This window comes from Spinacia oleracea, chromosome 6 (genome assembly GCF_020520425.1).
Source record: "Spinacia oleracea cultivar Varoflay chromosome 6, BTI_SOV_V1, whole genome shotgun sequence".
In the NCBI taxonomy this organism is placed as follows: Eukaryota; Viridiplantae; Streptophyta; class Magnoliopsida; order Caryophyllales; family Amaranthaceae; genus Spinacia; species Spinacia oleracea.
The window spans coordinates 38,567,378-38,586,330 of record NC_079492.1 but is presented as its reverse complement, the minus strand read 5'-3'; the positions used below and the strand labels follow the sequence as shown (position 1 = coordinate 38,586,330).

Here is an 18,953-nt window from a genome sequence, read left to right as displayed (position 1 = left end):
AAACGGAAACATGGTACGTATCGGAAAATATTATCGGAAATGGAAATATTGCCGGAATCGGAAATATTGCCGGAAACGGAAATATAGTCAGAATCGGAAATATTATCGGAATCGGAAAATAATTCCGGAAACGGAAATTATAAATATTTGTTCGAAACGGAAATTAATTCCGGAATCGGAAATATGAAATATTGTTCGTATCGGAAATGAATTCCGGATTCGGGAATTTAATCGGAAGCGTATCGTACGAATTAGCATCGGACGAGGCCCGCTAGACGAAGGCCCAGCACGAAGCTAGGCCATCGCCCAACGAGCCAACACGCACCATCGCACGCCAAGCCTCGACCAGGCCCAGCGCAAGGCCAGGCCCAGCCAAGGCCTGGGGCGCGCGCGCGAGAGCACAGCATCAGTGGGCCGAGTGCTGTGCGCCTAGCGTGGGCCGCAAGGCTTGCGCGGGTGTACGGTGCTCGTGCAATGCTTGTGCGGGAATCCTAAAGCAATCAGGATTCGCAATATGATTAAATCCTAAAACTATTAGATAATGATTATTTAATAGAGTCCTAGCAGGATTCTAATTAAACTAATTAATATCCTAATAGGATTATAATTCCTTTTCCATACCTCTATAAATAAGTGCCTAGGGTCATAATTTATAGATACGATTGAAGTATTCAAAGGGTAAGTTTTTGAAAGAAAAATCAGCCATACACTTGCAAACACAATAGCCGAAATTCCTAGTAACCTTAAGGGCGATTCTAGTTGGTCTAACTTGAGGCGGATCCGGACGTACTGTGGACTATATACGGAGGGACGACATTTGGAGTCCTAAAGACTTGTTCTTGTTCGGTTCGGGCGCAGCTAGGGAGGGCACGCTACAAAGTGTATGCTCCTAAATTATGCTAAATGATTATGTGTAAATAATATGTTTCCTGGCATTAAGGTTTTCCGCATGATTTATGTATTGTCATATGTATCATAACCTAACAACTGACCGCTTTTTTTTCATTACTGGCCGCTTTGATATTTAAGTAGGAACACTAACAAGATGGGGTGAATTGTTTAGAGGAACTTGGGTAAGTTTCTTGCAGAATTTAAACAACAAAGGAACAGTTATCAACAAACACGAAAGATATGAAATTGTGGAAACTTCTTGACACTAATCAAGAAGGAAAAACCTCAAACTCTTTTGCATATTGGAATACCTCCAGTACAATACACTCAATAACTCGATTTTCTCTCGAACACGAGTTAGTCGCAACAAACCCCTTCGATTATTGTGCTGCTCTTTTCACACTCTCTCTCAGACTTGACTCTAAGTCTCACAAGGATCACTCCACCCTTAAACCCCAAACTTACAACTCAAGTTGTAAAACTCCAGTATTTAACAAAGATCATAAGTAATAAGGAAGTTAGGGAACTCGCTCTTTTGTAAACTGACACTTTGAAAACTCTTAAGCTCTTTTTAGAAATAATATGCGTTGTCAGTTGTGTTTTGAGAAATGAAATTACTCGTCCTTTTATAGAGGAGCTTCATTAGGTTAGTTCCCTTGTTTCCCTCAACTCCCACTAATTGTTACTACTTCCAGTAACTGCAGCCACGTTAAGAGAGAAACAAGGGAGACTCAATTTCAGCACGTTCAGTTAGAGAAAATGCAGGGAGAAGTTTTAGGAACAAGGAAAAAATCTTTTGCTTGGAAAACATGGATCTGTAAAAACAGAATCCAAAGTTAATTTTTCTTAAATTTATTTTTATTTATTTTTCAAAGATTTTCTAATAAAACTTCATTTTAACTTCATTTTATTTACAATTAACATTTTCATAAAAACGTACTAAATTACTCGTGTTCCTTTCGCTCCAAGTTACGTATAAAAAATATTAAATACTTACAAAAAAACCTAAAGATAAACTCATATGTTGTACCTTTTATGTCTGCACCTCTTGGAAGTTTCACTCGAAGACTTCATGTATTGTTCCTTCTCTGGAATATCGAAGTTCCTCATAGTATGTGAGGAACTCACCTCATGCACTCAGGTTCCGATACTTGTAAAATGATTGTTTCTTCACAATAGCTTTTGACATTGATTGTGTGGCTTGCATATTTTCCACCATGCTTAGTTTGTCTAACTCAGACACCTCAACTTAGCATTGTCCATTAGAAGATCTCGAGACCTCAACAACACCACACTTAACCAATAATCAGGAAGGTTGCTTTGCCATCATCAAAACTTAGGGTCAAAAATATTCCCCCTTTTTGGTGATGACAACACAAGCAAACTTTTACGAAAAGCAACCAAACCATTTACAATTTTAAACCAAACTTAGAAACGAAATAAAGAAATAAAATCAATTAAAGTATCTTATAGGGAGAAGAGAGTTAATGAGAAGTATGGAACAAGGGTGATCATTCTTTGAAAGTTTGCATTCTTTTCCCCCTGTTGGCATTAACAAAAAGAAGAAATACAAAACCAAAATACACTATACATATATAGCGCCCCACGATCGACGTTTGGCCAACTAAGTTAGCCTCATAGTGAAGTCCCTACATATGCAATTAATCGAAAACATAATAGACAATCATATTAAGTAAACCAGTTTTTAGAGATATGAAATATAAGGTTCCACAGGTTTAGGCCAAAACAAAAGATGTGTTTCCCAACAGAGGGTTACATACCAATATAAAAGAAAGAAAATAAGAAAAAGTTCCAACCATTAAGCAAAGTGAAACACCAAGGTACGAATCATGTTAGAGAGGCTGAATTGGTTGCAACTGTAGTTTCTTCAACGACCTCGAGATCCTCAAGTTTCTGTAGAATGGTTTTATTACTTGAAGTGTCCTGAGTGGTGAGATGATGGAGACTGTTGCCATTTCCTGGACCACGGTTACTAGAGCACCCACCTGTGTTTACAACTGAAGGGTCCTAGCATTTGTGCTCTCATGAACAACCACCATCCGAGCAATAGTCTCTTGGAGCTGAACAACCTTGCCTTTGGTTGGAGGGAAAAGTTTCTCTTAGGGTATGCAAAGACTTTGCAGGGCCAGTAATTTACTCCTTTCAGGGTGTGACTGGAAAATTGGTAATGGTCGTCGGGTGGTGGCAGGCAAGGATAGATGGGTTCTAGGGAAAGTTCCAGTGTTTAATTCAGAACTTTGTCTTCGAAATGTCAGGAACTGGAAGGTTAGCCATTTTATTTTACCGTCAGGTTCTGGATGGAATCACGCTAGGGTCAAAGCCAGTTTTGTGTTTGAAGACGCTCGTCGAATTGTGGGTATGGAACTTCCTTCTTTCGATCGTGAAGATTTCCTGTACTAGAGCTATCACAAGTCTGGTAAGTTTACTGTTAAATCTGCTTATGCATTGTTAGCAAAGGAAGATTTGACCGTCAGCTACAGTAGAGCTCCCTCAGATTTCTATAAGAATATATGTTCTCTTAAGATTCCACCAAAATGGAAATTATTTCTCTTAAAACTTCTCCATAATGGAATCGCGACGAAATTCAACCTACAATCTAGAGGAATCCAGATGGATGTAGACTGTGATTTCTGTGCAAATGGATAGGAGAATATTCAGCATATTTTTCGGTTTTGCACGATATCGCAATAGATTTGGAGGGATGAATTACTTGCAATCCATTAAGAAAACAATGGATCTATTTCCTTCACGGATTGGTTTCTTTTCTATATCCGGCTATTTCAACTCCATGATGGGAAAAACAGTGCCAAGAGTATCTATTTCATTAGTACATTACAGGCACTTTGGTTGTTTATGAACAACCGAGTTTTCAGAAGTGAGGTAACCACAATGGCTTGTGTGTTTGCTTTGATCAAGGATGGTCTGGACAAGCACGAGGTATTTACTAGCAACCGCGACACTTCACTGCAGTTTCTTCATCCACCAGAAAATGAGCCACAAATTCCATCAGGTTTCTCCAGAGCTGTTTTTAACCCTACTGCCATCGAGGGCTCAACAGAGAAGATTCAAGTGGATGGTTCTTGGCATAAGAACAACCACAATGCAGGTATGAGTTGGGTATGGGAGAATAGCCTAAGGACTACTGATGGTTTAGTAATGGGTGGAGCTTCTTCAGGGACCACAAACACTCCTTTACAAGCTGAAGCTTTGGTCTGCTTCTATGGTATGAAATGGGCTCGACAGGCAAGTATGGAGAATGTTACAATTCTTATTGATTCTTATCAGTTGGTGCAAATGCTTGTGGAGGAGGATTCTCAGGAAATGCAAATTTGTTGGACCCTAGAAGAAATCAAGACCATTGGTAAGATTTTCTCTTGGTGCAACGTTCTCAATTAGGTGGAGCGGGAGCGAGTGGATCGAGCTCACGATCTTGCAAAGCATCACGAGACTTAATTTTCTTTTCTAATATCCCGTAATTTTGTTTAGTTAGCTTATGTCAGGAAAAAAAAACGAACAACATACTAATGCACTTTGCAGTTGAGAATCTTTAATTTACTCGTTTGGTTTTGACCTCGCTCATAGTAGCTAGAACAGTGATGATATTTGGAATCAGGTACACTCGAATATATAATAGACGAACTGAACTATTATAAAACTAAATAAAGTAGCTAATTATACGCACATTATAAGTGATGATCTATAATAGTAAATCTGTTCTTATTTATATGACACAATTGAGTTATTGACACTATTCACACAAAATCATTTGACTTCATTTTGTAATTTATACTCTCTCCATCCCTTAATACTCGCACCAGTTTGACAGGTGCGGAGTTTAAGACACTTGAATTGACTTATTAATTTAACGAGTGTTAGTTGATAGTGGGGTATTTTTTTAATATAGTTAGTGGAAAATGTGCAAGGGATGGGGAGTGGTGAGTGGGGTGTGGGAATTTTTAAAATATTTTTTGTAGGAAGTAGGGGTGTGGGACTGTGGGTGGGTTAGTACGTAGGTAAGTGTGAGAAATAATATAAATATTGGTAAGAACTTCCATTTATAGAAGCGGTGCAAGTATTAAGGGACGACTCGAAAAGGGAAACGGTGCGAGTATTAAGGGACGGAGGGAGTATTAAAGAAAAAACATAATCGTGTGGGTCTTTTTTTTTTGATAAACAAATTAATTCATTGATAAAAAGTCATACGACATCTACATAAAGATATAAATCTAACAAATACATAACAATCGAATCAAATAAAAACTTCCTTTCACCATAGCTACGATCGTAGTATATCAAACATTCTGTATACCCTCTTTTATATCGCTGTGATTTACAGCCTTCATTGACGAGGGGGTCTATAGATCTGTTGTAGCCGTGACAAATATGATTTCCGTCTGATTCGTCTGATTGTAGTCGAAAGATTGACATCCTCTTCGATCCCGCATAAATCTTTACCAAAGAAACAACCTGAACTAAACTAAACACACAAAACTTAACTAAAAACAAACCCACCATAGGGGTACTTACTACACCAAAACAATCAAACCCACCATAGGGGTACTTACCACACTGAAACTATGTAGTTTTATTGAAATCTAACGCAAAAACACAACGAAATTGAAAGAGAAGGGGCGGAAATAACCAAATTTCCGAAGAAAATTGGCTATTTCCGCCCTAGAAAACCATAATTTTTGTAAACCCTAAAAAGAGAGAGAAAAAGGGAGAGAGGGGAGAAGCGGCTCTCCTTTAATCGTGTGGGTCTTATTAGATTTGTCTCAATAAATATTTTTTAAATATCAACTTTTTATTATTTTTTTCTTATCCATAATTGAAGATATTAGTGTTTAAAATCGTACATTGACAAACGTGCCTAAATGATGGTGAAATTTAAAAAAAAGGAGGAAATATTTAATACGGAGTAATATATACTGTATGATATGGGTACATTACAACGAGGTTCGTACAATATGCGCATTCTATATGAGATGGAAACTTGTGTTCGTCATATATTGTGAAGCAACACTGTATGTCTGTATGTGACCATGTGGCGCTTACTTAATAAAATGCCAATAATTAAATAAAGTTAACATACAACCATGTGCCCTCTAAAGTTTGAATTTCAATATGCACCATGATCGATCGAGCTAGAGGTCCTACCCCCATGTCCTCCACACAAACAAGTATCTTAAACACCCCAAATTAATTGGACCACTTCGTTTGGACAATTCCTTTTTTTCTAATTAAAAGAAAGAACTTTGTAGATTTGAGCATATCCACTTCCCTTTTCTTTTCCAACAATTAAAAGGAAAAGAAATATGCGACGGAGTTGTACGATTGGATCCGACCAATATACCCCGTCCCATAATGTATATATTTTTTCATTTAATAAATATATTTACGGTTACTATTTGTATAAATATTAAGATAAAATAAAAAATTAATTGAATATAAAAAAAATATGGATAAAGTAAATTAATTTCTAACAAGGTGGATGGGTGAAAAAAAAAAGAATAAACTAAAAAAAATTGAGTGAAAAATTGTAAATACGGTAAGGATAAGAAAAGTAAGATAGTAAATTTTCATGTCCAAAAATAGAATAAAAAAAGAACACTATAAAACAGACTTAAACGTAAAGTGTAAATCTTCTATAACTATACTTAAAGAGAGACCCTTAAAAGCAAACTGACACGTGTCGCTTTCACAATCAAAATTTTCCCGCTCTTTTGTCTAGCTCTAATTAAACAGAATAATAATATTCTTTACTTGATTTATGAAAATATTTTCCTTTCCCAAATTAAAAAGAATAATTATATACTTTACTTGATTTATGATAACACTATATTATTATATATGTTAAGAAAATATAGATTGTTAACCAAAGAAAATCTTTTAAATGTATTATTTATATTCTGGATATGTAAAAAGTTTATACAATACTAAATATGAGTTTTTTTTTTTTAGATTCTACCATTTTGTACAGTACTAAATATTATTTAGATTCTACCATTTTGTATAGTATTAAATATTAGTTATATTTTCTTTTAACATGTTTGGACATAAAAAATTTAAAAAGTATTATTTATTATAGACATACTTTGTCAGATTTGGTAAGAGTATGTCATACAATTATTTTTTGTTACTTTTGTTAGTTTTTAAGAACCCTTTGTTATATCATGAAAGTTATATTATATTTACAATTTTATTAGCAAACTAGTCTATGCCCGTGCGATTGCACGGGTTCTATCAAAAATATAATAAACGTTTAAACGATACTGTTAATTAATTACAATGTTTATTGTGTGGCAATGCCAAAACGTATCTCTAAATATTGTATGTGTCTTAAGCAAACATAAAACCTGAAGTAAGAAGCTAAAATGTATCCAAAATTATGTTTTGTATATATGATGGTCTCAAAACCTTTGAAACTGCAAAATGGACTAAGGAGTACTGTATATCTTCTCATAAATAATGAAATTCTTGTTCCCATTTCTTGAAAAATTGCAGCGACCCAATTAATTGAGAGATTAAATTTTGAAAGTTAATAATTGATTTGGTTTAAATTATTTCCTTATTCTTTCATGTCTATTACTCTTAATTATTCTTATTTCCATTTTAGTTTCCCAATTAATTATGTGGGTAGAGTTTAGGTGATTGTTTTTTTTTTTAAAGTTGTCTGAATTTCCTAAAATAACGAAGCATGAGAGATGAGGATTGGGGTTTTGAAACCCTCACATTCCTCATCACTCTGCTTTAATAATATAGATAAGAAGTACCGAAAAAATATAAATAATATATTAAAAAAAGAATCAAAACAATAGTGCTATGATGTAGAAAAATCCTCTCATAAAGGTTACTACGCCTAATTTTGATATAAAATTAAGTTACCCCCTCACTTCCTACTATATATCTCAAAATAAATTCTTATATAGTCTTCTATAACTTTTATTTTGATGATATAAACAAAAAATTAAAAACGTATTGTTTATCAACGACATATTGTGTCAACTTTGGTAAGAGTATGTCATACAATTATTTTTTGTTACTTTTTTTAGTTTTTAAGAATTTTTTTATTATATCATCAAATCTATATTATATTATTGCAACTATATTAGCGAATAGAATACTAAACAAATATAAAAAAAAGAGTATATAAAAAATAAAAAAATAAAAAAATAAAAAAATAAAAAATTGAGTTCAAATAATAGTGCAACGCTGTAGAAAAATTCTCTCTAAAGGTTACTACACCTAAATTTGATATAAAATTAATTAAGTTACTTCCTCACTTCCTAATATATATCTCAAAAAAAATTCTTATATAAGTTTTATTTTGTGCAGTACTGTTTAACGAAAAATATTATTTTAAAGTGATTAATTTCAATGTACGGCTAATAAGAATGCTACGTTGAATCAAAACACATATCTCAAAATATAAACAAAGAATTTAAAAAGTAAAAATAAACTGAATCAAAATAATAGTGCTACGCTTAGAAAAATTATCTCCTAAAGATAACTACACCTAATTTGGTATAAAATTAAGTTACCCACTCACTTCCTAGTATACATCTCAAAATATATTCTTATTAATCTTCTAAAAAGTTTATTTTTTGCAGTGTTGTTTAACAAAAAAAATATTATTTTAAAGTGTTTAATTGCAATATAGGGCTAATAAGAATGCTAGCTAAGAGTATAAAACTAATTTAATGGGTAGAAATCTTCCTCAATGCCCTTTAAAAAGAAAGGTTTGGATAGGATAGTATACTTAGGGATAAAGGTTCTTGTGCATTTATTAACTTAATGATCTTTTCTTTGTTTGAATAAATTTCGTTAAATATAATCTAATTTTTATTTATTAAGGCTCTATTCCGTTCGACTTCAGATAAGTTCAGATATGTTTAGTTAAGTTCAGATAATATAAGTTCAGAAAAATTAAGTTTATTTTTCAGACATTTTCACACACAAATAAGTTTATTTCAGAAAAAATAAATTTTTTTCAGACAAAATAAGTTCAGATAAGTTTAGTTAATTTCAGATAAGTTCATACAAAATAAGTCGAATAGAACGTAACCTAAATTTAGTTCATTAATTATGATTGAAGGTATGATTAGTGGTAATTAACCTCCTGAAGAGAATTCAAAAAGAAATGTGAAAATATAAATACTTTGGGATACTGAATTACAACCCATAGGAAATTCGCTCACTCAAAGGGTATTGGTGGACAAGAAGGTAGACCCATTGAGAAAGTAAATAAAGTACATAGTACAATCAAGCTAATTTTATCTAATATGGAGTAAGAAACATCCCTACTTTCCTAATGTTCCTCAATCTTTAAAATAGCTTACAATCTAAAATATTTTGTGCTAAATATTTTATCCTTGATTACCAATATCTCATATCAAAAGAAAAATCTGGTACCATGGGAAAATCAAATAATCTACCTTAATCACTAGTATTTATATATATATTTATAAAAATAAAGATTTGAATCATATTGGAAATTTAAAATCACCAAACATTGTAAGTAATCAGTAGTATCACTTTAAAACCAAAAATTAAAGAGAAGTAACAATTAAAATTGATAATTTTATAAAATTACTAAACAAAGTACAAGCACCTAAGATCCTTCCTTCTGATCCATTTATTGTTATCAATGTTTACACTTATCTATACTATTTCCTCCGTCTTTTAATACTCGCAACGTTTGGACTTTTGCCACTATTCATATAATATACTTTGACTATTCGTAGTGTTTTTGTATAAGATAAAACATAGTCATGTGGGATCTTGTTAGATTCGTCTCAATGTGTATTTTCAAAATATTAACTTTTTATAATTTTTGCATAAAGAGAATTTAAGATATAAATGATCAAAGTTGTGCATTGGCATGCGTGAATTTAACAATCGTTGCGAGTATTAAAAGACAGAGGAAGTAATATATTAAAAGGCGTTTGTAAGAAAGTATACAATGCCACGTGGCGCCCTCCTCTTTCAATTTGACACATGTCATTACGTGTCATCCAATATTATTCAAAAATTACAAATACAAGATTCGAGCCCATGACTTGCTGATTGGAACCACTAATGACTTATCCACTTGGCTATGCAATTTACGTGTTATTTTTTGAAAACGATATATAATAAAGTGATAGTAAAGAAAGAAAAATGATTTAAATAAAAATAGGAATTAATTATGATTGTTTTTATTTTATTTTTTATAGAAAAATAAGCATAGTTACAATTATTCAAGTGATGACTCGGCCTTCGGGGCGTCGCCCGAGCCCAAAATCTATCTATCTATCTATACTATATATTAAAAGGAGTTTCTAAAGAAGTTTACGTGACACGTGGCGCTTTTCTTATTAATCATTCACTTTATGCGATTTTCACATACATGAAAAAAATGTGAAATATGGTTTGCATAAGGTTCAAACCCGCAACCTTGAGTTTAAACAATTAAACCTCTACCACTAAGACATGAATTGTTTCATGTTATCATTGTGAAAATAAAAATAAATAAATGCAAATGTTATTAATGTATTAACCCGGGGCATCGCTCGGGCCCAAAAACTAGTTCTTATATAATTGCTATACTTTTTCATTATTTATTGTTATCAATGTATTTTTTTACTCAAATCAAATGTATTAAATTCTAATTATGTCGTCATTTAAAATAATTTTACAATATTATTAATCATCTACACCATCACGAAATACAGAGTATTATTTTGCCCTTTTTTTGGGGATTTTAATTTCATTGGTATAGTACTAGGCGGGCTATTTCTATATAATAATTTAGGCACTCATTTGATGGGGGTTGTAATTGTATGTTTGTACACTAATTATGAAAGAAAAATGGTTCCAAAGCAGAGGTAAGGTTACCTTAGAAATCAAAATTAATATTGCGTACTACCTCCGTTTCAGAAATTTCTTTACATTTACTATTTGTACGAACTCTAATGTAATATTCAATTACTAATACATCCAATTTCGTATGTGGAAAAATTATAAAAAGTTGATATTCTGAAAATACATACCGAGACCAATCTAACAAGATCTTACATGTAATGTTTTAATGTATATAATAGTGAGAATTTACAATCAAAGTTTTCATATTCCGGACACGTATTCCAAAGCGTAAAGAACTTTCAGAAACAGAGGAAGTATAATATAGATTGACCATGTGCATTTTATTTTTATTTTTATTTTTATAAAAATGAATATAAAAAATATTGTAGGTGGTTAACAATAAATGGTGCAACTATAAGTTTAGTGTTTTAAAGCATGCACCAATAATAAAACCATCAAAGAGTAGTAAATGAAAATTGAATAATTAGGCAATATGATTGGAATACTGACATATATTAATCATAATACTTTTTTAAAACCGTGCAATTACACGGGTATTTTTTTTTAACAGGTAAGAAAAAGGGACCCTAACTGAACCAGCACATAGCAAGGTTAACCAGCCCAGCTCCGCAGGTTATCGCTTGAGCCACTCCCAAACATTACGCAGTTAATGGGGCTCGAACTTGTGACTAGCTAGTATAATTTTAAAACGAAGGTAGTATATACAAATTACAGAGTATCTCCCAATTAAAGGAGATGCATGTTAGACGTTAGAGGCAAATAGTTTTGTCTTTTTAGGGGAGAGAGGCAAATCAGGCAATTAGTTACGCACATATACTTTTGGTGGTTCCTTTTAGAATTTAGACCAATGATAATAGAATTAATGGAGAGCACTGGATCAACTGACTCCTGCACTTATGATGTTTGTAAATTCTTAGAAAACTTAAAAGGGGTTAGACATACATAAGACATCACTCAATCAAATTAGTATGCACTTTTCCCCCTTAATTTGTTTCATACATACAAATCATTTACGCACGTACCTTTAATAAACAAAAACTTCACTACTTCATATTTCGTACGCAATACATCCAAAACTCTCCTCTCACAACTAGTGATCGAGTTTTTTAGCAACAATATATAATCATAATATTAAATGACTACTGATTAAGACTCCCTTTTATTGAATAAATCACCGTCAAATCTACCTTAATTAAGATCGTAGTAAACAACCTAAAAATGGTCTAAGGTCATAGGTTGCTAAAGAAAAATCAAAATCATAAAATTGGTATGCCAGTGATAGTTCAGTAGGAACACTTGACTATTGGGGGGTGAATTGTTTCTTTGGAACTTGGGTAAGTTTCTTGCGGAATTTAAACAATATAGAAACAGTGATCAATAACGAAGAAAGATATGAAAATGAGGAACCTTCTTGACACTAATCAAGAAGGAAAATCTCACAACTCTTTTATATTAATGTAATACCTCTATTAAAAACACACTCTTTAACTCGTGTTGAGTTCCTCACAGCAATCCCCGTTGATTACTGTGCTACTCTTTCTCACTCTTTCTCTCTCTGACTTAACTCTACGTCACTCAAGGATCACTCAACCCTTAAACACAAAATACAATTTTGATAATAAACTCTAGTACGTAATAAAGCTTATACGCAATAAGGAACTCAAGGAACACAATTTTTGTAAACTGATTTTGTTAAAACGCTTAAGCTCTTTTTGGAATATTATTTGCAAAATCAGTTGTATATCAAATGGTGAAAACTCTTCTCATTTTATGGAGTTTTTCCTAGGGTTAGTTACCCATGTTTCCCTCAACTCCCACTAAATGTTACTGCTCAGTAACTTGGGCATAGTTGGAGACTAATTTCAACCACTAGTTTGCACGTTCAATTGAGAAAATACTGGGAGTAATATTAGGATCAAGGGAAAATCTTTTTGCTTGGAAAACAAGGAAAATCTAAATAGAATCCTATGTTTATTTTTATTAAAATCATTTTATTTATTTTCCAAAGATTTTCTAACTAAAACTCCTTTATAGTTACAATTTATATTTTCAGTTAAAAACGTACCAAAATACTCATGTTCCTTTCGTTCCAAACTACGCATAAACAATATTAAATACTTTCATAAATCCTAAACATAAACTCATATGTTACAGTCTTCAATCATGCTTGCACCTTTAGGAAGCTTCACTCGAAGTCTTCACAATTTGTTCCTTCTCTAGAACATCAAGGATCACATAATATATGAGGAACTCGCCTAACGATCTCGCCTTTCTAAACTTGCCAAATAGTTATTTTTTCAAAGTAATGTCTGATATTGATCAAATGACTTGCGTATATTGCACTTTGCTTAGTTTATCCAACTCAGGATCTCTCTAACTTAGCATTGTCCTTCAAAGGATCTCGGGACCTAAATAGCAACATAACTTAACCAATAGTCAGGAGTTTGCTTTGTCATCATCAAAATTTTAGGGTCAACAACCATGGAATTTATTTTCTAACAAAATTTCCTTCATTTTATAGACAGTATAACGAATATACTCAGTATTTAGCATAATACGGGGTAGCATGGTAACGGTAATGGTAATTAGCCAAGTTTTTTGTCTTTGGATCCCAAAGATAGTATATCATCCCTCACACTATCACATTTTACCAGCTAAGCTAGTCAGCTAATTAATATCGGAAATAAGCATGCAATTATTATTAGTAAACGGAAAAGGAATCGATGGCCGCCATTGACACTAGTAAGCTAGACAGAAGGTGATGAGGAAAAGGGCACAGTTCTCCACTTCGTACGATAACTAAGGATTTGAACACTAATTTAATAATTAGGGTTGGTTAGAATTCAATAGGGGGTTAGTGGAGTCACTATTATGACTGCGAACTCCATTAGCCCTTAACACCAATTTATAACACATTAATACTTGATAGTGGGCGCACTATCATTGATTTACTTTGACATTCAATTTGGAACTTGCTGGATATGTGGGCCCCACTTTTGAGACCACTTGGCACTTGCTTTGTTGTTGAATAGGGGATATTCTCCAATTATGTAATGTACCTATACAACTATTTAGAGCCAATTGAGACTTTTTATTCTAAACCTTTTTGGTGCATAAAGCCATTCGAAATTTTCACATTATTATTACTAAAGGAACTTGAAATGACATGTGTGTAACTAGTACTCGCTTCATAAATCGATTATACTAATGAGGTATTGGTATAGAAGTAAACCAACATAAGTTGGTGGAGTTGGTGGGGAACTCACTTTGTTTACTTGGAGGTCACAAGTTCGTGCCCCATCAACTGCAAAATGCTTAAGAGTGACTCAAGCGATGACCTGCGGAGTTGGGCTGGTTAACCTGTGCTAGGTGCTGGTTCAGTAGGGTCATTTCTTCTTACCTATTAAAAAAAATGGTATAGAAGCAAAAACTCTGAGTCTGTAAACGACAGATTACCAGTTCGATTCCCCCTCTCCTATATGTAATTTGTAATATGCTATTATGGCTCATTTAGATCGTAATCCATTGATTCTTGAGGTATTATGTGTAGCTATTTGGTAAAGTTGTAAAGTATGATAAGGAGTAGTAATTTTTTTTGTGAAGGTAAGATGAAGGACCCTACTGCACTGGCACCTCGCATAGGTATTTCCAGCTAACTTTGCAGGTTAGACTCATTGGAAATAAGAAGGGATTATAGGGGAAATCCTCACCTTTAATGAGCCCCTGGTGGGGTTTGATCTCATAAACTTATGGTTATGAGGCCCTTATTTTTTTTTTCAAGGTAAGATGAAGGATCCAATATCTACTCTCTCCGTATTTATTTAAAGGATACACATGGCCAAACACGGGTATTAAGAAGATAAATTGAATGAAATAAAATAATAAATCAAGTGGGGTTGTGTAGATATTTTAATAAGTAAACAAGTAGGGATGATGTCATTTTGGGGTGGGAGGTGGGGTGGGTTTCTGAAATTATTTATTCAATAGGATGGTGGGTCATAGTGTAAATTAGATGTATTCCCTCTGTCCTTTAATACTCGCACCGTTTTGACTTTTTGCACTATTCACATAATTCACTTTGACCCTATTTTATTTCTAGTATATGAAGATAAATGTTAGTGTATAATATATTGTTGGCTTCATCTTAATATATATTTTCAAAATATTAACATTTTATAAGTTTTTATAATATGTAGTTAAAGATATTGGTGGTCAAAGTTGTGCATTGACATGCGTGTCCAGTCAAAACGGTGCAAGTATTAAGGGACAGAGGGAGTAATATTTAATTAGATGGTGAGTTTGATAAGTTACTAAAAATAGAAAGTGTATCTCTCAAATAAATACAGCCAGAAAAGACAAGTGTATCCCTTAAATAAATACGGAGGAGTAGTATCTTTCCACCCTTTAAGTCGTGTATTTGTGTAATAATCCGTACCAACTTAAAGTTTTTTCTTTTTCTTTTTGATATTGGAGCCTTATGCCCTTATTATTAACAAATTTATGAAAAACATTTTGGCTTGGCAAGGAAGTCCAATAAGTAGTCTGCAAACCACCCAAACTAAAAGCCCAAAAGATACATCTGCTGATTGCATCAAAGCAAGTTCACAAAGATCTTGTCATAAAAAAACAACAAAAAAAGCTCATAAAGATATTTATGCGAAATTCATTTTTAACAAAAAGAAATGAACACAAATATTTCATATTTATGATTTATACTAGTTATATTTATTTTGAAAACCGACAAGAAAATTGAAATCCACATTTCCAGTTGTCATATTTTGTTAACGTTTTTAAAATAAAATTGAAACTGAAAAATCGAAAATCGACCATATAAAAGTTGAATGTAATGCAAAGTTTATGGTTTTAACACTATCATTTGTGAAAATGAGTTTATCCCACGGTAGAAAAATAAAGTGTTGATTTTCAAGCCTACTATTTAAAGGAATGTAATTATCCCACATTGAAAGGGAAAATGAAGTTTTGCCTTGTTTAAATAGGGTAGTAAGCTTTATAATACTTGAAGTAGACTAGAAGGAGGCATTCCCGCGCGCCGCCACTGCCCGACCGGTTCGTGGCACGTGGCACGTGCACGGTGTGGTGGGGCCTACCTTTTTGGGCACTCATACTCCTTGATTGATGTCGTAATTACCGTTTGATTTACGAAAAAACGGTTCCTTGATTTTCGTCTCCGTTTTGATTACCCAATTGAATTCTACTTTTCGGTTTCAAACGTTAAAAAATCTTTGTTGCTTTATAATCAGTTTTGGGGGTTCAGCTTAAAAACACCGAAAAATATAACTCTCTCCTCTTCTATTCACCTACATTCTGAGCATTATTATGAGTTCCAAATTTCTCCTTAGTTAAGTGCACATTTCGAGGAACGTTGTGTTAAATCTTGGGGGACATAGCCATTTCCGACTGCACCATAGTAGGGGCGAATTTTGCTTCTAAGACAGTGTTTTATAACACGTCGCAACTTTACATACATCAATTATTTGGCCCACATTTTCTTATCATTTTCGGATTTTACATTATCATTTCCTATAATAAAGACTTCAATTTTCAAAACCAATATGTAGTACGAGTAGTAAAAACATGAATATATATTACGTTTTTAATTTATTATACAATTTATATCATACGTAGTACGTGCTTTAAATTTACTATGTATAAACCAACAACTGACAAAGGGTTTCCTTGAAACGCAAGAAGCATAGTTGCATGAGTTCGGGTATATATATAAGTTGTCAAAACTATTACGTGTATCCGGATACACCGTACACTCAAGGGTATTTTAGTGTTCATTGGTGACCCCTCTCACATTTTCTCCTCACACGTAAGAGGGAAATTTAAAAGGCTACGCGATACACCCGAATTTACCTAATTTGTTCTAATATGATTTAGTTTCCTCCGTACATATAAAGTGTATTAAGGTGTACTGTGCATTTTCTCACATCAATTAACTTTCCCTTTCACATGAGAAGAAAATGTAAGATAAACCACTAATGAAAACAAAAATACTTCTAAATACACGGTATACCCGAGTGATACTTATCCATATGGGCTGCCTTTAGATAGTTCAAGAAAATATAATTAGGTTGGGGGGGGGGGGGGGGGGGGGGGTCCTTTTATAAAGTGGAATAATTCACATAATTATAAAGAGGAAAGAAAAGTTGCAATTGATTGACAACCAAAAAGCTAATTGGAGTAAAAGATTCATCCTTATCAATGCACGTATTGGTGTCAACTGTTGTATCAACTCTAAATAAAATGTTATTCATCCGTCCTTTTAATTCAATTCTGTTCATAACATCATAATTGACCCCCTAAATTATACCAAATGGCAAGCAAAGGAAAGAGCTTATACTATTTAGAGACTTGTCATAGATTCTAAAAATATTACCTATATTCGGTGATGATTGAGATTTGACACAAAGGAGCTCTTGTCGCTTTCCCTCCCAAAGCATAGAGGGGAGATTATACACTTACCCTGGGGGTAAGATGAGTAGACATACCCTGCAATCAGGGTTTGACAAGTAAGCAACTTAAAAATAGGGTTAGGGGGGAAAATGAATGTTTTAAGGGGGGGAAATTTTCAGTTTTTGCGCCGCGTATGTCTTCTTCGGCGGGCTTCTAAGCGCCCTATTTCCTTCCCAAAATTATACCGCCCAAATTTCGTCTTGGAAAATTAAAAAAAAAAAAAAAAAATCCAGGTTTACAGCAACTACAGATTTAAAGCTTTCTTCTTCATTGTCTCAAGGTGCAGTTTCTGGAACTCTTGCGTTTATCCCCTTTTTGGATGCAATATGAAACATGAATATCTAACCATGTATTTAGATTTAGTAACCCGTTTGGTATAATGTAGCTCATATTATGTTCCTTTAATCTAAATCAATTGTTTATTTTTTTTTTGTTATTTTGGATGGACGTAGAACATACGGAGTAGTAGTTTAAGATCTTAATGACGGAGTAAACAATGTGCAATTGTGGTTGTGCAGTAATTAATTATTCGATTGTACCTTGTTTGTTAAATTAATTAAATATGTTTGTCAATTTAATTACATGTGGTTGTGAATTTAATAATTAATAATAATTACAGTATGTAGTAGTATTTTAAATTACCGATGGTTAAATATGACATGTATGAATCATTATATATTGGTAAAGTTGTATTAATTAATTATGTATTCAACAGCGCAATGGTTAGTATAGACCTTAATGGTGAACCAGAGGCCGTTGATGGAACTATTGTGAATTCTACTCCGTCGAACCCCCCTGTTGAAGAAATGTCGTTTCATTCCGGTCACGAATGTAGTTTTTTAATTACATGGACTGTGAAATGAGAAACGATGACGTTCAAGCTTCCATGGTGTGTGTCCCATACATCTGCGAAACTACGACTTCGAACGATGTTGCTATAGAGCCTACACTCAACCATGAGGAACTACTAGACGTTACAGACATCGACATTGAACAGCTTGATCAATTGAATATGTTGATGGATTCATTTACTAACACGGATAAGGATCAACTCGATACTGGATGTTCTTAACCTACTATACTAACGACTAATGGGAATTAATGTTGTAAGGTAGAAAACATTAAACGTCTTGTATTTTGTCTACAACTAGGTGCAATGGTATTTATAGTATTATGCAAGGTGGTCTAAGTGTTGGATAAGTGATCGAGTTATGCGGGGAGAATGCAACAGGTAAAACTCAACTTTCAAGCTAGCATAGAATGTCAATTACCTCCGTCCTTGGGTGGAATATTCTGGTCATCCTTTTATATCCACTCAATTGATAGACTAAAGTTGTATCACCTAATCAAATATAAACCTAAATTCACTACTAAATAATAAGGGAAGTCATGATCAAATCCACATGGAAACAATATTCTTTCTACAACTAGTAGGCTCTCGCAATTTTCAAGAAAAAAATCCTATCTATTAAACACAGATAAAAAACATCAGATTTATACCTTTCGACACATAATCTAATATTAATCAAACTCAATAAAAATAGTCCGACCGAACAGAATTGATGAACAATTAAAACAAACTATAGAAATTATAATCAATAATGAAACATTAAATTCAATCCAATCCCAATCATACATTCATGGCTCCCCTAAACCCTAGAAAATAAACTGTGTATTGTGGATTATTCTAAATCTCG

At 33.2% G+C, this 18,953-nt stretch overlaps 1 long non-coding RNA gene across 1 annotated transcript; it reads left to right on the top strand.

Moving 5' to 3' along the window:
• Positions 1-16,935: 16,935 nt before the first annotated feature.
• LOC110790037 (uncharacterized) lies at positions 16,936-18,435 on the top strand. The gene is made up of 2 exons (XR_002533696.2): positions 16,936-17,536; positions 17,972-18,435. It is a non-coding gene; the product is annotated as an uncharacterized lncRNA (long non-coding RNA).
• The last annotated feature ends 518 nt before the right edge of the window (positions 18,436-18,953 follow it).